We start from the raw sequence: 22,220 nt of genomic DNA on the forward strand, positions 1-22,220 counted from the left end.
CTCCAAACCGATACACAATGTAGCTTAGCACACACTGTATATTTTCAGCCATATCTTTAAGCTGCTGTGCAACAGAAAGTTTAAGAATATTTCAACTTGTGAGGGGAAAGGATCAGTGGAACACTTAGCCATTTAAGTGAAGCTACTATGAGGGAAGTGAAAGATCAGTTTAGCTGGTGGGAAAACTGGTGGCAGAAATAGGAAATTGAGTCTCCTATCCTTTTCCTGCATTTTTTCCTCTTTCTCTGTGGTGATAAGATATCTTTTCCCCCCACATAAGCTTTTAGATCCATTAAGGAAAAATATTCATATAAAGGTTTTTCAATAAATAATCAAGTGAATGACCTCAAATATAGAAAGCAATTCCAAATCAAAAACTTGCCTGGTTGGTTCCCCAGTCTTCTAGATCACTGCCAGCAAAAATACTTTCATTGAGAGTAAAGTGGGGTTAGCATTAAGGAAATTCTAGCCTGCAAAAAAAGCTGGCTTGGGTGCCTCCAAACATGGTAGCCAGTCATACACTGCATCTTGTTGTTTCAAAATATAGCTGGGAATTAAGAGCTGGTCAAAGTTCTACACAGATGCAGATAATTATGAATGCTGGCAACATTGTTAGTCCATAATGTGTGTGACTCTCATTAAACTTTGCAGAAGAAGAACTCTGAAATTCAAATCATTGCTGACTCATTTTCTCTTACACAAAGCAAATATATATTTTTTGACAAAGTCGAGGGGGTGACATTTAAAAAATAAATAAATAAATCCTTCTGCTATTTGTTCTATTCCTGATAGGGCAATTTTGCTTGCAGTCAATTATTTAGATCAGCCTGATCAGTAATACAGTGAATTGTTTCCAGCTCCTTTCCAGAGTGATTATGCAGTCATGAAAGGATGAATCATGCTGAATCCCCAAGCATTTTAGTAAGCTGCTAATGCACCGTGGAAATATATACCACCTACACTCTAACTTTCATTCTATTGATTTAAATTGAATGTGTCTAACTGACGGCAACACAGCAGGTGCTGCTGAGAATCAAAAGCAGAAGGATTTAATGAGCCTAACATTGCATTAGTTGGTTAAGCATTATTTTTAATTGCACTGTGTTTCTGGGTTTTCAACGCACTGTTATTTGTAGAAAATCTGGTAGGAAGGAATGCCTTCCTCGCCTCTTCCTTTTCAGTATGTGCTGCTAGGTGGTTCTGGAAGGCAACAGTCTTATTCTGCCACTAACTACAGTAACAATAAAGGTGAATTCAAATGACACGCAGATTGGCAAAACATAACACGCAGATTGGCAAAACATGAGGTGATAAACTGTCATCAAGTGAATCTGTCTTCCGTTTCATTTCTTAGGTTCAAGATAGATTGTGTGTGTGTGTACACATACATGGATATACACACATGGGCACACAGACACATCTACTCAAAACCCAGTATGCTTTCCTCCACTTTATGCCCCCCCCATTGTTTCTCTAAACAGCCTTTTCTGGTTGCCTCTTCTTTCACCTTAGTTGTAATATGGATGATGCCAATCATGAGGGACCACATAGTGAATGGGGTGAGGTGACAAAAATACAGACTCATCAGATGCCATTGCTGAGGGAAACTAAATCAACTGAAGATCATGCCTCCTAGATGCATGATCACCATTCACCAGGTTTGGAAACATCATCACCATCATCATTAATTCAATTTATACTGCCCTTTATCAAAATATCCCAGGGCGGTGTACAATATTAAAAACCCATTACAGAACACCAATAATAAAAGCATAACAAAAAGCATAATAACATACTGCATAATAATAAAACAGTCATAATAACAACAGCCCTCTTCTCCAGTCTTTAACAGACTGCAGATTATTTTAAGGCCAAAGGCCTGGGTAAAGTGGAATGTTTTTGCCTGGCATCTAAAGACACGTAATCATTTGTGAGGGAAGCTGAAATGGTCTGAAGACCATGCTTCCTGAATGGATGATTATAGCAACTTTGGGTATTAAGAAGTAAGTGTATATCATGTTGCTTTATGTTAACCTTCATTGTCCCTGCCCTAGGATAAATAGTGTGTATGAATGCCTGATATAAAAATAATAATGGTTGATTTCCAACTATGTCATACTCAGAGTAGGCCTATTGAAATCAATGGCTTAGACCATTAGTCAGGGGTTTCCTCAACAAAGCTTCTAGGTAAACATTGGAAGCCATGTTGAAAACATCCTACACTTTTCCCATAAAAAGAATGAACAGATTCCTACCAATTTATGACATACTTTTTTTAAACAACAACTTGTGTTAACTCTCTGTTGTTATTGGAGCCCTGAGGTTAATTAAATCATTCTTTAATGTTCCAGTGAAATTAAAGCATTCTTAAATCCAATTGATTTTAGAAGGAGGGTTAATTCTACCATTCTGCTTAACTCTGCTATTGAAATCAAAGCAAATTTGCCTACAAGTCCCGATTGTTTTTGCTCATTTTCTTTGACACCAGAATCTAACTTCATCTAAAATATCTCTGAAGACGAAGTATTCAAATTGCCCTTACATGGCAACTTGTTTGAAACTAATTAGATATAGCTGTGTGTTACCGCACAACACTTCAAATCATAAGCAGCATTTATATTTGTGGATAATTATTTCTTTCTGGGCGAAGGTTTTTCTACTTGGTTTCCAGCAACTGGTGATTAAGTGCCAAAACATGATCAGGTCAGCCACATGGCACATCTTCTACTGCAATCAACGCTTTTAGATTGCAGATTGTATGCTTCAGTGCTCCCACATATTTAAATACCTCTGGTACATACAAATTAACCTGTTAAAGAGAAGGTGTGACTAACTAGAACCTTTTTTTTTGCTCGTGTGCAGATTTTGTACATGCAGAGAGCTTCTTATATGAAAAAGAAGTATTCACACATGAAATCTCCCACCTGCTGTCTGAAAATTAGTGCCTAGGCTAAATTGTCATAGGCAGTGCTGTTTATTAGTTTGATTTAAATAATAAATCTAATTGCTGTAGATAAGTAGTTACTATTTAAACTTCAGACAACAACAAAAAGTGGGTACAGTCCAGCCAAAGTTAATCTCTCGTAAGTTTGATACCCAATAAGAGAGTTCAGAATGCTTTGAAATATTTCCCAGTGAAACGGAACAAAATTTAAAAGTGCTTAGTTTTGGCTGGGTGATGAAAGCTTCCTTTTTAAATAAAAAAACGCAAAAGTTTCACAAATAAAAAAGGAAACAGAATTCCTTGCTTGTTACCAACATCAGTTTAATACTTGCTCTCTAAACAACCATCTCAGGGTGATTGACACTAAAGATAATTAAAAACAGTTAAAAACCCACCAAGTATATTTAAAACAAGACAAAAGCAAGACACTCATCTCTCATCCAAGCCTTGGGTTTTGAACTTAAGCTCCAGTGTGTAGAATTTCACAAGAGGTTGCACTCACTGGTGGAATTTAATTATCATATATATATGATAGACGACAACAACAAAATATAAAAAGTATAAACCAAGCAACTTGTTTTTCCCATGTTAAGACATAGTAATACATGACTGGTTTTGCTTTCCACCCTCAGCTTGCAGTCCAGAGACATACGTTTATGTAGTAAAAGAAAGGAAACCAAATGTCACTAAAGCTGTCACTTTTTGTAATCCCTTTGAGCAGTCTAGTATGATGTGCTGTCAACCTTTCTGATAAGATGATCTTCTAAACATGGTTGATCTAGTCTCCAGTTGCAGGACTTGGCTGAGATTTCTGATGCTGCGTTATTTTCAGTCTTGCTGCTAAGAAAGTCCACCCACGTCTTTTTCCACATTCAGACTTGCACACTATCCATCCATGACAATAATACCATCTTCAGGTTTAGGGTAGAAGGTGATTCTCCCTCAGTTCTTACAAATGCAATTTTGTTGCCTCAAAACTGTTCTGGTGGGTTGAGGGGACCCTTCAGCACGGTCTGAGACGTGGGTTGGAGGCTGTACCAATGGGCAATTAATAAAATCTCCTCTAGTGCAGGTTAGCCAACATGGTGGCCTCCAGATGTTATTGCAGTCCAACTCCCACTAGCCCCAGCAGCATGGTCCATAGTGTGAGTAGTGATGGGACCTGGAGTTCAACAACATCTGTAGGGCACATTGGCCCTCCCTGCTCTAGTGGGAGTCTCTGCTGGATTACAGAGGGAAATTCAGGATCCCAGCCATTGTATGCATGAACAAACCCAAACACGCAAAATAAAGATAATAATAAGATCGCAGTCATCCTGTGCATTGTGGATACTTATCATTGTTCCATTCAATTCACTGGAACAAAGAGCTGATATTCTGTTGGCCCTAGAGCTGTACCTAGCTGTCTGAATAATTTCCCAACCTCTTATTTTCCAGCAGAAAACAATTACTGTAAGTTTACATAATGACTAAATTAATTAACAAAGCAAATATTAGCCTTCAGAGTAGGCTTGATAGTGCCAGAATGTCAGGGCCAAATCAAGCAACTGTTTACTGCTCCTGAAAAATACTGTGGCAGTATGAATCTGAAGGATGCTCTGAATTTTTGATGTTTATATTGGGACCAGTGTTGTTGAGTGGTTACAGTTTAAGGTTCATTACTGTTCCACAGAAAGGTGTATCTCTTTAAAAGAAAGAAATGAACTGACCTAGTTTTGCAGCTGTGGGGCAGTACAGCAGGTGATGTTAAGTTTGTATTGATTTAAGGCGTATCAGCAATTGGATACAGTATATAAGGAGGTCTGCGTACCTCTCTCTGTACCCTAGGTGGTGGGTCACTGGATGTTTCTGTAACGTTCTTGTAGTTAATGTAACTTCTGTTATTTTCATCCACTGTAGTAACTTTGTCCCTTAATCTTCAATATGCCTATGACTCTGATTCGATATAATGTGTGAAGAAGAAGAAGTTGCAATTGATACTATACTGGTGGAGATAACTAGGAACCCTCACTGTCCATATGACTTATGAGTTTCCCCAACTGTTCACATGGCTAACATAGGGGATCTACTTAGCCAATTAAATAATAACACAACAGTTGTTGCCACAGAAAATCCACAGGACAAGGAGTCTTCAGGGCTGATGAATAGCTGACTTTTCTTCCACCTTGTTGCTCTAAGAAACAAAGGGTGAACAGCCATGTGAAAGGGCACATGTCTTGTTGATGAGACATTATCTGTGCACTATAAGCATGCCACAGGGTCAGTGCATGTGAAGTCAGGTTTGGGATAATACCTGATATGCATATTGTATCCTCAGAATACAGTCATACCTCGGGTTGCGAACGTGATCTGTGCTGGAGGCACGTTCACAACCCACAGTGTTCGCAGCGTGAAGCACCTCGTCTGCGCACATGTGTGATGCAATTCTGTGCTTCTGCGCATGCGCATGATGTCATTTTGTGTTTCTGTGCATGCATGAGCACTGAAACCCGGAAGTTACCCATTCTGGTACTTCCGGGTTTGGCGCGGTCTGCAACCCGAAAACACACAACCTGCAGCTGTGTTCAACTATGTAGTATTCACAGAATACTTAAAATTAAATGCAAAGTCACTTGGACTATGGTCAAGAACTCAGACTTTTCTGGATATAACATTGCCCTTGGCAGTTGGGTTATGGCTATGAGTAATGTGTATTGCTCTGTTACCAAAATAGCCTTTCATATGTGTTAGGAAACAAGAGATTTGTCAGCAACTGTTTCATATTGTAAAACTAACCATTGCCTTCTCCAAGTACGTTGTGTCCTTTCTTTTCCCTGGCTTTGCTGCTATAAATACACAGCATGTTATCTTTTGGATTGAGGAGAAAGAGCACTCGGCACCCTGCACAGTGTGGCTTTGGATACAGTCATGGTGACAGCTGTATAAGACTAAGGCTTGACTAAACTACAGGAACAGTGACGGAATCGTTTGATGTAAATTGGTTGCTTTTGAAAAGGGAACCCGGCAGAAGGCCTCTGTAATGGTGCCTTCCCTGTGAAACACCCTCCTTTCAGATGTCAAGGAAATAAAGAACTACATACCGTATTTTTCCAGGAACAACACGCCCCCATGTATAAGATGCCCCCTATTTTTGGGGACTCAAATTTAAGAAAATAGGGGGTTGGGAAAGCAGCGTGCAGATATCAATTTAAATCCATGAAAACAGGTGGGACACTGTTTCTGGCAGTTATTTTCCAAACCATGTAGGGAGAGGGCTGCCATATCATACTTCCCCAGTGTCTCGGGAAAAACGGGACATACCTTTTTCCGCATGAGATTGTGGCAGCCATTTTAGATGCTGCACTCTTGCGCTGCTTTCTCATCCTGAAAAAAGTACTCGGGGGGAGTGAGGCATGGGTCACAAGGCATCCTCAAGAGTGTATCCCAGAAGATGCGTATCTTGATTTGGGGCTTGAAAAAGTTGGACAGTATGCCACATGTGTCCCTACGCTTCCCTTTTCATGTGCTTATTTAACATACAATCTGGTTACCCAGTCAGAACTCCACATACACTGGACTTGGTGTGGTGGTGGATTATGTAGAGGTGATCCTGTGCTAGCTCATGGCTCAGCTGGTGTCCCTTGGGCCATTGCCAATGAAGATCCCTATAGTGGAAGCCACCAGAAAGCACCCAAATGGGGTGTTCCAAGGGCAGGGAGGTGGGCAGTGCAAAACTGGCCCAGGGTCCTCTAGATCTCAAGCCAGCCTTACTGCAATCAGTTGCATGACAATACCAGGCCAGATCATCTTGTTCCCCAGTGCTACCATTCCAAACCCCCACTGGTGGTGGTAGGCAGCTTGCATTGCACTCTTAGTTAAATAATAAGCAGGCATTTCAGCACAGCTCACGACTGAAGATTTCACTGAATGTCCTAGCATCAGCATTCAGTCTTGTTTACTTGCCCTTCGGTCCAATCTTGGTATCAATTCCCAGTACCTTTCCTTTCATTCCCTGAAAAGTGACAGCCTTGAAACCCCCAACTTGGAACAGTCAACTTCTAAAAAAGTCAGCTTATGACTATCATAATCATTCCTCTAACTTATTCCACCTCCCTTTCCATTCCCCGTGTACACTCCGTGGTAAAATGGGAATTCAGAAGTCCACAAGGTAACAAGAGTCAATAATGTGTAGTTGCAAAAGTTCCCTTTGTTTGACAATTTTCCTGAAGACTGGAAGGATATATAAATATACAGCAGACAAATGGAATCCGTGGGGACCCTTTTAAAATCTTTATGAATATTTGAAAGGGCATCTGGATCTGTGGCTACACAGGGCAATCAATTGCTATGAATTTTTATTTCCCTGTGCACTTGATAGGAATGACATGACAGGTATGTCTTATCGCTAAGCTTCACTTAAAGAAACATGAGACTTCATTATAAAGCGTCTAGGGGAATTTCAAAGGCAGATAAATAACTTCATTTAAAGGGAAGGAGGAGCTGTAAGTTAATTATTGTAGCCATCTGAAAATGAATGATTCCGGTTATGATTAGAGGGCAAACAGTAATCTTTCAATCACTGCATTGCTCTTTGAAGTTTGAGGAAAGAACACTTTATGGTTTGCTCTGGGGTCTGCTGAGCTGAATAACAGAAGATGTTTTTTACATGGGTTTGAGATCAAGACTGGGAACGGGGGCCCTGAAGTAAAATAGCACTTTCTTACAACTCGGTGGATTGCTCTTCAGATTTTTCCCTCCGGAGACTGCCTGATAATATTTGCCTGTCTCAAAATATCTGCCTTCAGAATACCTAGCATTTCTCAAAAGCTGTCCTATGTAGCTTTGGAATGCATCAGACATTCCCACTCTCATTTTGCACAACACAGTCCTTCACTAACTTGAATATTTACAAATGAGCTCACAGCGATTCAGAACTCCACTGACACGAAGACACAAAGAACCTGACCCTGTTGCTAGGGTAACAGGAACAAGAGTATCAATTTTATCTGTTCCAATGGTTCACTCCAATTTAAATCAGTTTCAGAGTTTTCATATGCCTAAGCACAGGCCTATGTAGGCTTGTCTGAGCCCTGGGGCAAGAGTCTTGTTAGAATAAAGTTATAACCTCAAACAGCAAATGTCTGACAGGCCCCTAGTAGGGCACCCCGAATGGCTTGTCCCTCCGAGGCCTGGGGCAAGGGTACTCAGCTGCCCTGCCCTATGGATGCGTCTGCCTAAGCAATAGAAAGCAACATGAATCTATATCTCACATACAGTCCAACTTTTCCGTGTCAAAAACTAGGACACACATCTTCCAGGATGTGGATCTTCTGGAATCTGCTCCCGGGCAAGTCACATGCAATCTTCTGTGGTGTCCCAAAGTGCATATTTTTGGGTGCCACACAAATTGCACCCCCCTAAAAAGCATCCCTCCAAGCACTGAACATGAGATTGCAGCACACAAAATGTCCACTGTGATCTTGCAAGAGAAAACGGGATGCCCCGTTTTCTCTGGGACACTTGGTGGGGATGTGTCTGGATAATAATTTATTAAGAGTAGTGGTGGAATGTGGAATATGCTTAAGTTCAAAGTAGTGGGTTGAATATAGTTACTGAGGGCCAGATTCAACTAAGTTGTGGCACTGGTGGAATCCAGTATCCCAAGTCCCTCTTTCCTCCCATATCCTCTCCTGTGCAATCTCCAAAGCTTTCCCAAAGCTGGGTCTGCTGTCAGAGCAGACCATGGAGGAGGAAAGGAGAGATTGTTCTGTCTGGCAAACAGAAATGCTCATGCTGATGGAATGACCACCTTAGTGTGGCTCTGAACCCCTCACTTAGGATCATGTATGAACTTACAGTTCTGCATCATTGTTTTTAGTGGTAGAGTATGTTCCATATTTCTTGCCTCAGTATGGACAAAAATTCCATACTGCTTGAATGTAACAGGTGCTTCTAAATGGGGCCTTAATACTATAAATATATCGTTGTGATATTGCAAATGGGTCATTGACAACAGGGGTTTTCACTTGTCAGACCTCCCCTGGAAAGGGTAAATCTGGATTAAATGGGGAGGAATTACAGGTTGGTGCTAATGATGCAAGGGCCACCAATTTCACAATTAATAGCCCATCTGAAAGCACCCTTCACAACTAAGTAAAAGTCATACTTTGTTGGTATGGGAGTATGCCTAAAATATACCAACAGAAGTAGGTGCAATAGAAAATATCACTTGGTTTGATGGCTCCTCTCCTATACTGATGTTGGGATGTGTGTGTGACATCATTGCCTTATCAACTTCATGTTCCTTTTAACCTCTTCCAAATAAGAGGAGTGAGTGGATTTTGACTGTTATGAGGGACAAAAGAGATTCACACCGTCCACCATATCTTTCCATTTGCTTCTCTGTCTTGCAACCTTTCACGCTGAAAGAGCCCTGAAATACAATGCAGCAGAGATTATTACGGCTATTAACCTAGCCACCAACTCAGCTAGCTAACCTCTGTCTATTGCCTGGGGAGCTGGGAGGAATAAATTCGGCTGAGATGGTATCATCCAGAGTGACAGGTCGCTATGGCAATGAGGGAAACCGATATGCATGGGATGAAATTGTTGTGTTTAAAATGGAACGTCTAGAGAAATCCCCAAAATATGTGCAACATTTTAATTAGGTTACGACCCCATCACCACCACCAAATAATGTGCTACTTCTTCTCAGACACCTTTAACAGCAACAGAAATTTTTCACTTTATTTACAGCCTGAGCTTTCAGAAGCACCTAAGGAGCTTCTGTCCTTAATATTGGCTGAGAGACATAATAAATGCCTGTGCAAGGACTTTATTCTACCTCAGGTTTATCTGTCAAGACTTGATTGACAGCCCATTGTTTGAGGGTTACGGGGGGACGGGGGCTTTAGTCTCCTCTACACTCAGTGCAGGAAAATACAAAGTTGAGATTTTTATTTAGATTTCTATATTGGACAAAGATTTGTTAGCTGAGGAACTGTTGACTTTTAATGAAAAGGAGAGCTACAGCTGACAATTGCTTTGTGATCTCACATCAGATGTGCACATACTGCCTGAATGCCACTGGGCTGAATGCTGTATATTTATTGATTTTAAAATGGCATTTGATTCAATAAGCCATGGAAAAAGCTTTAGCAAAAGCTTAAAATTAGGGCATTGATTTAACACTTCTGCTCATTCTGAATAGCCTGGGTCAGAGCTCATAATGAATGATGTCTGCACTTTTCTTCCATGGTCCCATTAATAAAAGTCTTTTCAGGTACTTTGGGATATCACAAAAATGGCACAACTTGGAAGCTCAAAGGACTGTTATGTAACACATGACAATTGCTCCTCTAATGAGCAACTGTTCACTGCCAGTGGCAAGAAAATATTATGCTCTGAGAAATTCTAAATTTATGTTCAGAATAAATCATGCGAGTTAACATTGTTTGCATAATCTGCACTTTCCCAAACAATGTGCGAACTGAAAAACAGGCATTTTTAAACATTTACAGTTCTCCAGCAAAATAATGTGTACAAAAAGGGTGCATAGAAATGCATATATTAGTGAAAAGATAATACAGAAAACCATTATATTAGGAGAAATTGTTTTGTAACAATATTTGAAAAAAATGCACATAAAAGGAGAAATGTACTTCAAATTTCTGATGAATTTTTTAAAAATTTGCAAACAGAAATGTAGATAATACTTGACCTAAGGCTACTTCCCATGTTCCTATTAAAATACAATCATAATCACAGAACAGTAAAAACAGCATACAAACAGAGTTGCTGAATCACATGTTTTAAAGAAAGCCACATAGAAAACAAAGATCTATAGCTTTGTATACAGCTGGTGGAGTACTGAAAATCAAAACACTGTATTTTAAAAACCAAACAATAATCACTTCAGAATAAAGAAAAGTTGACATTAAAAAAAAATGAAACAAATAGCTGCTGAAGAGGAATTGACCCCAAAGCACACTGCAACACAGCCTTATCTTTTGAGGTGCTTACTGCACTTATAATTGCATTGAAGCTGTTGTTTGCTTATAATTGGTCTGTAACAAATGATATATTCTGAGAGGAAATATGGGGCTCCGTTGCAAACCATTAATTTTCATAGAAAAAAAATTGATGCTCTGCACATACAATTTGTGTTCACATGACAGGAGCGCCTTTCCCGCTAGTGTAATTACAGTCGTCTCGACTAAACCGAATATCAACATTAGTTTAATTTGCGCCAGCTTTTGTCCTGAGATCTGAGTCACTGAGTCCCAAATAAATGGTGGCTTTACCCAATTGGCAAGGAAACTCCATTTTTGATAAAGATCTGACGTTTAATATGTTTGGCTACAATGCTGCTCTCTGGATTGTGATGAATTGCCCAGCGTAGGTCTACTGAGATGACAAGATATTATTCCTAATCCTAGAGTTTTCGAGATCAATTATTTTTGAATAGGCTTGACAGCTGTGGGTGTGAAAAGGAAGACAGTGGTGGGAAGGGCAGAATTATTATACAGGTATGTGTGGGCGTGGGTTGTTTTCCCACCAACGGTACTGAAAATGCTAACATCAGAATAACTCTAAAGAGAGCTATTATCATGAACATTTTCTCTTGTCAGATGAAGGAAAAGATGTGCCAAGCAGGGTTGCATACATCTGTAATATGCTAATACAATAAAGAATTCTGCTGCCTAACTAGCATAAGGTAAAGGTAAAGGTACCCCTGACCGCTAGGTCCAGTCGTGGACGACTCTGGAGTTGCGGCGCTCATCTTGCTCTATAGGCCGAGGGAGCCGGTGTTTGTCTGCAGACAGCTTCCGGGTCATGTGGCCAGCATGACTAAGCCGCTTCTGGCGAACCAGAGCAGCACACAGAAATGCTGTTTACCTTCCCGCCAGAGCGGTACCTATTTATCTACTTGTGATTTTGAACTGCTAGGTTGGCAGGAGCTGGGACCGAACAATGGGAGCTCACCCCGTCATGGGGATTCGAACCGCCGACCTTCCAATCGGCAAGCCCTAGGCTCAGTGGTTTAGACCACAGCTCTACCCGTGTCCCTATCCTAACTAGCATAGCAAGAAACAAATCCTCACAAGAAGCAAAGATAGTTGTCGCTTCTTTCTTCTCTTCATATGGAGGATTTTAACATCTGAAGAGGTTGATTCATGCCTGCATGTATTATGTTCAGTGTGTGTGCTTGAGCCCAGCTTGAGCCCGCAGATCATTGATGACAGTGCTGTTGGTTGCGTGTTTAGACCTTTAACCTCCCCCTTAAATAAATTCAGACAAGACTCAAATTTTGGTTTGGTTTTTGGCAGAATTTGGGCCACAACTTTATTGATTACATCAAGTGAGTGGTTGCATAGGCTCTGGTCCGACTAGCTCCCTGCACTGTTGCAGGTAGCGCTGACCCAGGGCACCAGCATAGATCAGCATAGGGTGAACACCTGGAACAGCAGAAAGCCGGGGTCAGGCTAGTCCACCACCCAGACTTCCCCCTGGACTCAGGCACAGGCACAACCCCTCTCAGGGTTGACCAAACCATTGAGTCCCTGGATTCCTTTAACGGAATACCCTTCACATAGGGGTGGTGAGACCCTTCTGCCACCCCTATCACCTGAACCAGAGACTATCCACAACCTTACAAGTTGTGACAATTTGCTACACGGCAGGCAAAACCCAAGTGGCAACAGCCAATCAGCCAAGTGGGGAAAATTTCTGCCATGCCCCTGTCCCAATGACAGACGACGGCATAGCAAGGTCAAGTGCAAGCCCTAAATACAAGGAGAGGTGGGCGGGTGTTCTGATGCACTGGCCCAAAGAGGAAGCTCAGGGACACGTGCATGGGCTTATATAGGTCCTTCGATCAGTTTGGCTAGCGTCTCATTGGTCTGATTACACCCAGAATTGAGGGACCTACCAATAGGGTGTTGTGGCTATCCAATCGAACCCACCCACAACACAGGGTTTGTTGCCAGGTCGCACCTCTTTGAGGGAGGACACGATTTGTTGCCTGTGTTACAGGCGCCTCACTGGCTTCAACGAGAAGTCTGTTATTTCATGTTGTCAGTCCCATGCTCTGGAGTACAGATTTGACAGACATTCTTGCTGTTAACTTTCAGGCATCTCTTGAAGACAGACAGGCCCATTTAGTCATGTACAATATCCTCATGATTAGCCAGTCATTTTAATTATTATTTTGTACTGTTGTTGTTATGGTTGCTCTTTTTTTTGGTTTATATCATTGTGCACTGCCTTGATATTTTACATGAGCTGGTGGTACTGAAGATATTTCTATAAATAAATATGTAATCAATTAAAACTGAGTTGTACCCTGCCCTGCAATCATGTGTGATGCTAGGTGGGTTGCTTTTTTAAAATAAATAAATAAATAAATAAATAAATAAATAAATATAAACAAAATAGCTGTCAATCTTACACATACACATTCTTGTATGTCTGTCTGTCTGTTCTCTCTCTCTCTCTCTCTCTCTCTCTCTCTCTCTCTCTCTCTCTCTCTCTCTCTCTCTCTCTGTGTGTGTGTGTGTTTCTGTTTCTGGCTTCCATCACTTGGTCACATCAGCCAGGCAGCCTGTGTGTAATGTCTCCAAGCCTCCCAAGGGACACAACAGAAGAGTTATGAGTAATGAATGCAAGTGTCTAACTGGCTGTCAAAGCTGTTATAGCCTTTACGGGAAATTAATGGGGAGGTCTTTTCCTTTCCTTTCCTCTGTGTCAGCAGCTGAAATGCAGTTGCCCAGAGAAAGTTCCCACTGCTAGGCTGACAGAATCCTTACAGGGTGTGGCTAGAAGACAGGAAGTACTGTGTGGAAATAGTTGAACTGTGCCCCCCCCCCCACAACAGGGGTCCCTACATTTCCAACATATTGATTATTGTGTTTGCCATAGAAACACTTGCAAACATTGAAGGTTTATTGTTCTGTCAAAGAGTAAAGGTTTAGTCAACTCTCTTTCAAAACAGTGTTATTGTGTATGTTTGTGTTCTGGTAACCTTATTTTTAATGGAACACTCTCATGAAAGAAGAAGACTGCTTCTCTTCTCGCTTCCCAATGTAGATTTTTTTTTTTTGCGCTTGTCCTTTTCTCTTTTGCAAAGTGGGCTACTTTACTTACTCCTTCGCAGAAATTGAAAGAAGAAAGGTAAAAATTTCAAGTTGACAGTGCAGTCTTACTGTCTATTAGAAGTAAGCTTCTGGGACTTACTCCAAAGTAAGCATGTCAAGGATTGCTGCCTTAAAGACCACAAAAGCAGCTGTCATAGTGGCTGAGATCAAAGAGACAGTTGCAATTTCTAAAGTATAGCTTGTGTGTGAAAAGGGGAGAAGTGTTCTTTAATTTGTCATAAAAGTCTTTTGTGGTCTTAATATAAAAGGCAATATTGAAAGCTGAGAGCTTGCCTGGCTCATCTGCAAATTGAATGAAATACATTAATTTGGGCAAACTGCCTAGGTAGCGGATGGAATTGTAGGGCAAGGGAGAACTGGGTGTTGTGTTGTGTTGCCTTGACTTTAGCGTTGTTCTTATTTTACCAGTATAATCCAGATGTGGGGAACCTGTGGCCCTCTAGATGTTGTTGGACTCCAACTACCACAGACAGCATGACCAACAATATGTGGTAGGACACAGGTTGCCCACTATTGGTATAAATGAGGGAAAAGATTCAAATAATTATGCCATCTTGGCTGTGAGTCCTGCTCTATTCCTTGCTAGCCTTTTTGCACCTGTCCTGGGAGGGTAGGGCCCTGACTGACTCCAGCTACAGAAGCTGAGGCTGCTAAACAGACTCTTGGACTTGTGTATTGTTTAGGGGTGTTATTGTGGTTTCTTGTTGCTGTTATTGATATTATTTTTTGTATCTTCATTTGTAGATCTTATTGTGATTGATGTGGGAAATGTTCAGCCTCCTTGAGCAAAACATACACCTGGAGGCTTAGTTTGGTCAGAATCGAGTATACACTTCCAGAGTTAATGCCAAATAAATTACTTCCGGCAAATGAGCCACCACAGCTGCTAGAGGGCCATGGAAATTTGTATCCCGGGTTTTTAAGACTCATCTACCCATTTACTATCTGAAATCAAAGGGGTGCATTTGTTGCCAGATGTGAACTATATGGAATTATTTTCAACTCTCGCACCCCACTACCAGTACATCTTGTGCTAGCCTATCATTCTTCTCCACATGAGCAGAAGGATACCGATAGGATTCAACACAGATGCTCAGGCATAACATAACTAAAAGCAGAGGGAAGACTAGATGGGGACATGCACACAGACCTCCATTATATGGATGGTAATGGTTTCCTGGTTGTGCATGCATCCATTCACATATATGGGATCAAGGGAGAAGCGGGACTCTATTGAGCCTTAAGGGAATCCCATGAGTTGAAGGGTTATTTTTTTATTTATTTTTAGTTTTCTTGAGCTCCCCTCACATCTCATAAAAATATGAGCCACTGTAGCAAGAACACAGCACTACCATGAGCAATGTAGTACTTTATAAACACTTGTTGCAAGATTATGATGTTATAGTCTCTTAAGACATTCTTAGCTCGTGTACAATGAAACAAGAGGACTGATTACTTTTAACAATATGATCACCTCTTCAGCATGCTTGAACTTAATTGCTTTTTTCAATTTAACATTGTAACATTCCAGACAATGGGGAAAATTGAATATTCCCTAATTAGCCCAATGAGCTGTGCGAAATGTGGGGAGGAACATAGGGCAGCATAAGAACATTTTCATCAGCCTGCTTTTAATCAAATCTCACAATCACAGAAATGATTAGGAAGGGTTGTGGGAAACCAGTGCTCTGATTTGTTGTCACTAGTGAGTAAACCTTGAAGGCAGGGTCAGCAGTAGCACCTGGCATTCTCCAGCACCTACTGGGGTCCAGCAAGGTTAATAAAATTAAATTAATTTAATTTAAATTTAAATCTTTATTACGGTCCAGAGACCCAACAATTCATTATAAAACAGTACACAGTTTTGACAGCCTGCCTTCAGGTTATATAAGCATTATGTACAGACTTAGGAATAGAGATCATTGGTTCTTGCCACCACCGATAGAAACTTCGCCACTGCTAATGTTCTATCATTTATCCGGTCTTCCAGTAGGAACCTGACACAATAAGCCTCTGATTTTCCCGGGAAAAGTCTTAACAGGGGTAATATCAGTTCAGCCCTGGCTTGCTCGAATTTCACCCAGTGCAGCAAAATATGCTTTACAGAGTCAATGTCTTGGGCACACGAGCACACTCTATCCTGGTAAGGAACTCCTCTCAATCTGCCATCCAACACTGCAGAAGGGAAGACGTTAAGTCTGGCTTTTGTAAATAGCCTTCGGTAATTAGGGACTGTCAGATTTTTAATATAAACCGTCATCCTAAAGGCATACCCATACTGCATTCCCACTGCCAGCGGACTACAGACTGTGTGTGAGTGACACTGCAGATCACTGTGTGCAATATCCCAGAGTCTTTGCTTTAGAGTCTTTAGGGCACCTTCATAACCCAGGCAATAAAGTTGGGGGGGGGGGTGCCAGGCCAATGGAGGTGGCTTTTCTAGCCATGGTTTTCTGCCAGTTGCTGACATACTCCTCATTGTTCAGAGGAATCTCCCCTATCTCAAACACTGCAATCTTGAGCCAATGTTTTAGTGCAGCCCACCATGCCTTAGTTGTAATTGGGCATTCACCTGCTTCTAACAAAAGTATAGAGTTGGGGACACAATTGGGTACCTGAAGCAAAGATCGTAAGAATTTTGCTTGAAAGCCATCTAGCTTAGGCAGGTCCCCAATATGCCAGACATTTGCGGTGTACAGGAGTTGGGGAACGGATTTTGCGTTGAAAACCCTTAAGGCCTTAATGCTGGTACATACTTGCCGCCCTTTGTGAAAAAGAATCTGCTTATGGCTAGCTTTGTGATCTCTGCCTTTTGAAGGGAAGTTTGCCAATGAAATCTCCAGGATCTTGTATGGTGGAATGTAAGCCCTAGGTAGCTGAAATACTTAACCTGTTCAAGGTTATGGCCATCCAGCACCCAGTTTAACCGGGAGATGCTTCTTTCAAATACTAATATTTTTGATTTCCCATAGTTAATGGATAAGCCATTTTCAATACAGAAATCGGAAAACTTCCTTAGCAGATGTTTCAATCCTGGTCTGGAACGTGAAATGATGGCTGCATCATCTGCATATAGCAACAAGGGGGTCCGCCTCGTTCCTATTTTGGGAAGGTGTCCATCTGGGTCCATTAGGCTCTCTTCTAGGTCATTTAAGAATAGGCTAAACAAGGCTAAATAATAATCTGGCTTCTGTTCTGAGCAGTGCCAATTATGTGGTTCTAGCGACCATTTTAACATTCCACAATGCTCTAGAGCAGGAGTGGCTAACATGGTGCCCTCCAGATGTTTTGAATTCCAACTTCCATCATCCCTGTTACCATAAGCTGCTTGGGCCAATAGAACTCCAAAACATCCGAAGGGCACCATGCTGACTACATCTGCCCTAGAGTGATGCTATTTCAAGAGCACCATCGGAAAGTTAAACGGCAGGTAGACCTACCTGCCCAGTCCCACTTGGAGAGTTGCTGCTGTTGTTGCTGCCTTGAGGGCAGGGACCATCAATGGAGAAGGTAAAACCACCAGGGGACACTTGGTCCAAAGCCACTCAAAATGAGGGTCTGCCTGGATTTCCTTTTTTGCATCAGCAATTTTTCTAAGGAAGCTTCTAAAGAAGTAAGCTAGAATTTAACAAGGTTGTTTTTCTAAAGGAGGAGAGTAGGGTATGTTACTTGTAGCCTTAATGCCAATCCTAATGCAGTGATCAATACTTATTGCTGTAATTTGTAAATTACACTAATGGATGCTGTGGGAAGTCCAGCCTCTGTGAGAAGAGTTCTACTGTCACCCAGAGAATAATAATTTTTGTTTGCCTTTTCTTGATGTCATTCAGCAGAAACCTGGGGGTAAATGACATAATGGAGATTGTTCACTTTCATGCTTTTTTAAGAGAAAGGTACAGAATGTAAGGTTTTGCCAGTTTTCTTTAGTATCAATGTGTGGGTCAGGGGGAACAAGAGGAAGTTTGTATAATGAACCTGCTGTTGACGAATGTCCTGTGCTTAGGACTCACACAAAAAGAAAGAACAATATTACTCTGTGATGTTACAGAAATGTAATACTCAGCCCTAAATCTTCTGCAAACATGCATCTAATACTGAAGGCACAAACAACTCTGTATTTAAAGAGATTCACAAAAACTTGTCTCCCCCATCCCCATGCACTATTATGCTTTGATGAACAATAATATTGTATATATAAGGCATTTATTTTTTATTTTTTTAAATAATATTTATTAATTTTATAACATTACAAGAAAAATCAAACAACAACATAACAACTACGACAACAAACATTAACAAAAAAGAAAAAACACACAACAAAATAACATCTTATTAATTCAATTTTTCTCTCATCTTAGTGGGACTTCCTCCTATCTCCTCCTTCTGCGTCCCTTGTGAACACCTTTTTCGTAACTTCCAGAATCTACCTAATTCTAATCTATTTTCTAACAACAACTTCTCCCTTTGATATATCTTATTTCATTAATTTATATTATGTCCTTATCTAATTTCTATAATATTGTATATATAAGGCATTTATCCACACAGGTACACATAATTTTTCACATGAGTAGGGTTTCTGAATATCTACGTTAGCCCATAGGACATATCTTAGCACAGATGCCTGATATGCACTGTTCAGAGCGATGAGCTCTTGTTAATGGTGAACAGAAGAACATTCTTGCTGGCTCAGGCCAGTGGCTCATCTAGTCCAACATCCTGTCCTCATAGTGGCCAATCAGATGCCTATGGGAAGCCAACAAGGAGAGCCTGAGTGTGACAGCGCTCTTCCCTCCTGTGGTTTCCAGCAACTCGTACGCAGAAGCATCCTGCCCTCCAGCAATGGAGGGCAAACATGGTTAGTAGCCTCCATGAATTTGTCTTTTAAAGCCACCATAAATGGTGGTTGCTTATTTCTTTTCCCTCTGAAAGTATTGACCTTTGGGCTTTCACAGATGGCATTGAGCTGTTGCTCGTAAACTTGTCTACTGGACATCACCACCCTGTCTGTGCAATTGCTTTAATTTTGGAATACCTTGCACAACAAATCATCATTTCTTAGCTCTTTGCTTTTGGGGATCCAAGAACACAGTGGAACTGGACTTCCAATTGTGCAACAGGACTTCCCTCTCCTCTCCTCTCCTCTCCTCTCCTCTCCTCTCCTCTCCTCTCCTCTCCTCTCCTCTCCTCTCCTCTCCTCTCTTCTCCATGTGTGTTTCCAAAGGCTGCTTGTGGAAGGCAGTTCCCTGGTCCTCTGAAGCAGATTTTGAAGATGCACTGGGTGGTGCAAGAGAGATGAGAGGGAAGTTACATTGTGCCAGTGGAAGTCTGCTGTGCTAGTGGAAGTGCAGTGCTAGAAACAGCCCACATTACTTTATTTTGGGACATTTTCCCATGGCTGCTGTGAACATGTAGGCCTACTCTTTGCTTCTGGAATTGAAAATGAGGAAGGTTTGTTGCCATGGATCCATAAAAATCATACATATGGATAATCCACCCCCTACACACCCCTAAAAACACTAAAGTCACTTTGCTGCCAGTTCTTTTTGTCTAGCCTTGGCCCATTAGGGATTTTCTTTATTTTCTAAGAAAGTGAAGCTTTGCCTGCATGGCAATGATTATTACCTTCATGCACAAAATCAATTAGGATTTTACTTTCCCCTTGTCATTATCTTTCTAGCGCACAATAGAGTATGATCAATTCTGAGATTGTCGCCTCCTAATTATTAATCACTATCTGCTGCAAGCAGCTAGAATCTTTTTAGTCTTTTAGCTGTATATTATTTCGCCATTTCAGAGATAATTAACTCTTTCTGTAGTTTACACTAAGAGCCTTTTCAGATTACCTGTGGTATTTGTTCCTTGTTTTTATCACAGGAAAACTGCAATCCTGTACACACTTACTTGAGAGGAAGCCCCATTGCTATGAGGCTTACATGTGAGTAGGCCTGCAGGGGTTTGGATTGCAAAACACTCTTTTGTTACCTGTGTATTGGGGGCAACGTTGGGATAAGAAAATTAGTATGAATGAAAAAGGAGTATTGTTTTTCTTTCCTTTGTTTCTTCCCTTTATATTCACCCTGCAGATTTGGTGTTATCCCACTTTTCAAAAAGAAACAATGTCTGTCTTGCTAGTTTGGGGCACTATTTCCAACAGCCCTTGTTGCTTCTGCAATTGTTGGTTGCAAATCTCTGTGTATGAAAAGAAGAGGAAGTGAGTGAGGTACAATTTCAATCAATGGCATTTTAAACACTACATGACAAGATGCAGCATAAATGAGGCACAAAGAGTTGGGGAGCAGCATTTTGTAAAGGACTCTAGAGATGCTGAAAACAGCAGCAATAGCTTCAGTACTGAGCAAAAAGTGGGTGAGCAGAGATGGTTTCTGTTTTGGCTGGGGCTGCCACTGGCGGGAGAACAAATTAAGCCAGCATGGGAATAGGGATGTACAAACATTAGCCAGATATCTGACAAATTCAACTGGAGCCCATGAAAATGTTATGCTGTACAAAGCTCTTTTTGTTCTTCTTCAGTATGTATATTTCCTCTGACCCCTTTAGTTTAGCGGTCAACAGCTCTGGAATCTATGCTTGCTTAAATTTAACATGCCCTCCCTCGTACTATGTGTTTGAATCAAAGGCTGTCCATGTGGTATGTCTCTGCATGTGTTGTCATGTGTCAGCAGGACCACTCCTGCCATCTTGCCCTCAAAGTCTTCATGTTCTGCAGCCCTACTTCCCAGTGTCATATCATGTGTCAAGCCAGACATCAGGAAAGAGAACCTAACTTTATACAGCTTTGTGTGTCTAGGCTCTCTTTTCTGACATTGTACATGATGCATGGATGTTGGGGATAGTGCCAGCAGACATGGTTTCACCTTTCAGTTCCATAAGTATAGTTGATCCTTGAAGATATAATGTCTCAATAAACATGGGGACATGATGACTCAGCTGGCACCTCATATGTGCTTGTGGCTCACTATGATCTGGATTAATGACTTGATCTTTGTGGGATTTTGGAGGATCAGCCTTCCCAACCTTCCACCTGTTGCCTTCCTGCTGCAGCCAACATGGCCACTGGTCAGGGATTATGGGAGCGAAAGTCCAAAACATCAGGAGGACATCAGGTTTGAGTTGGATATTTTTGCTCCTGTTAGATATAGGGCAAATTGTATTTTTCATCCTTAGAACTCTGTGAGTCTGCAATACTGGAAAGAAAAGAAGAAAGGGAAAATAAATTAAAATTTATATAACTGTTTTTATTAGTTATCTAAGCCTTACATCACCTAAAAATACTAGCATATAATGTGAGCATTTTCTTTACACCTCAAGCTGAAGTTTGTAAACTAGTCAAGGTGATCTTTGGAAATCATTTAAAAGAAGAATTGCTTCCCTCTTGACTAGAGTTTATATATTTTACAGCCACTCTTTGCGCTGCTGTAACTATACTGTAAAGTTCTAGGGTATGTTGTGAAAGCATCGTGAGCAGGATATGACACATCAGTAAAACCAGAAGGAAAATATCGGTAGTATTTCGACACAGGAGCAGTAAAGTTCTTCCAGAGGGAGTAGAACAGCAAGTGAAGATGTTATAGGACACCAATATATGGCACTCATTAAATAAAGCACAAGAAAATATTGAACAATTTGTAAGTTTAATAATCTGTATTTACTGTAAACCTCTGTGGCATATAAAGGGAGTTCAGGATTTTATAGAAGTTCATTTTCTGGGTTTTGGTAGCAGAGAGACTAGGTCCTTCTGGCTTTTATAGAGTTCGGTAGAATATTTTTGTGCAAAGCCTTGAAATAAAACATTCATTTAGAAGTAACAGGATAAATTCCATTTATATTACACTAATCTGACAAACTTGGGAATTTTTTAGATTACACACAAGCTCTCTATACACTGAGAGTTCACTCTAATTAGCTCTGGGTGTGTGGCATATAAATATATTCTAACACAAAGACAGATGATTGTCCATTTTCAGTGCAAGTCTGTCAGGCAGAGCTTGGTACAGATAGATAGGAAATTCCCAATTTTTTACTTACTAGGGAGCAAACCAATTGTCCCTTGTTCAAAATATTGAAATAATGATATGATTTTTTTTGTTTATTATCTACTTATTGCCAATTTAGAAACT

The sequence above is a fragment of the Lacerta agilis genome, chromosome 7 (genome assembly GCF_009819535.1).
Source record: "Lacerta agilis isolate rLacAgi1 chromosome 7, rLacAgi1.pri, whole genome shotgun sequence".
NCBI classification, from domain to species: domain Eukaryota; kingdom Metazoa; phylum Chordata; class Lepidosauria; order Squamata; family Lacertidae; genus Lacerta; species Lacerta agilis.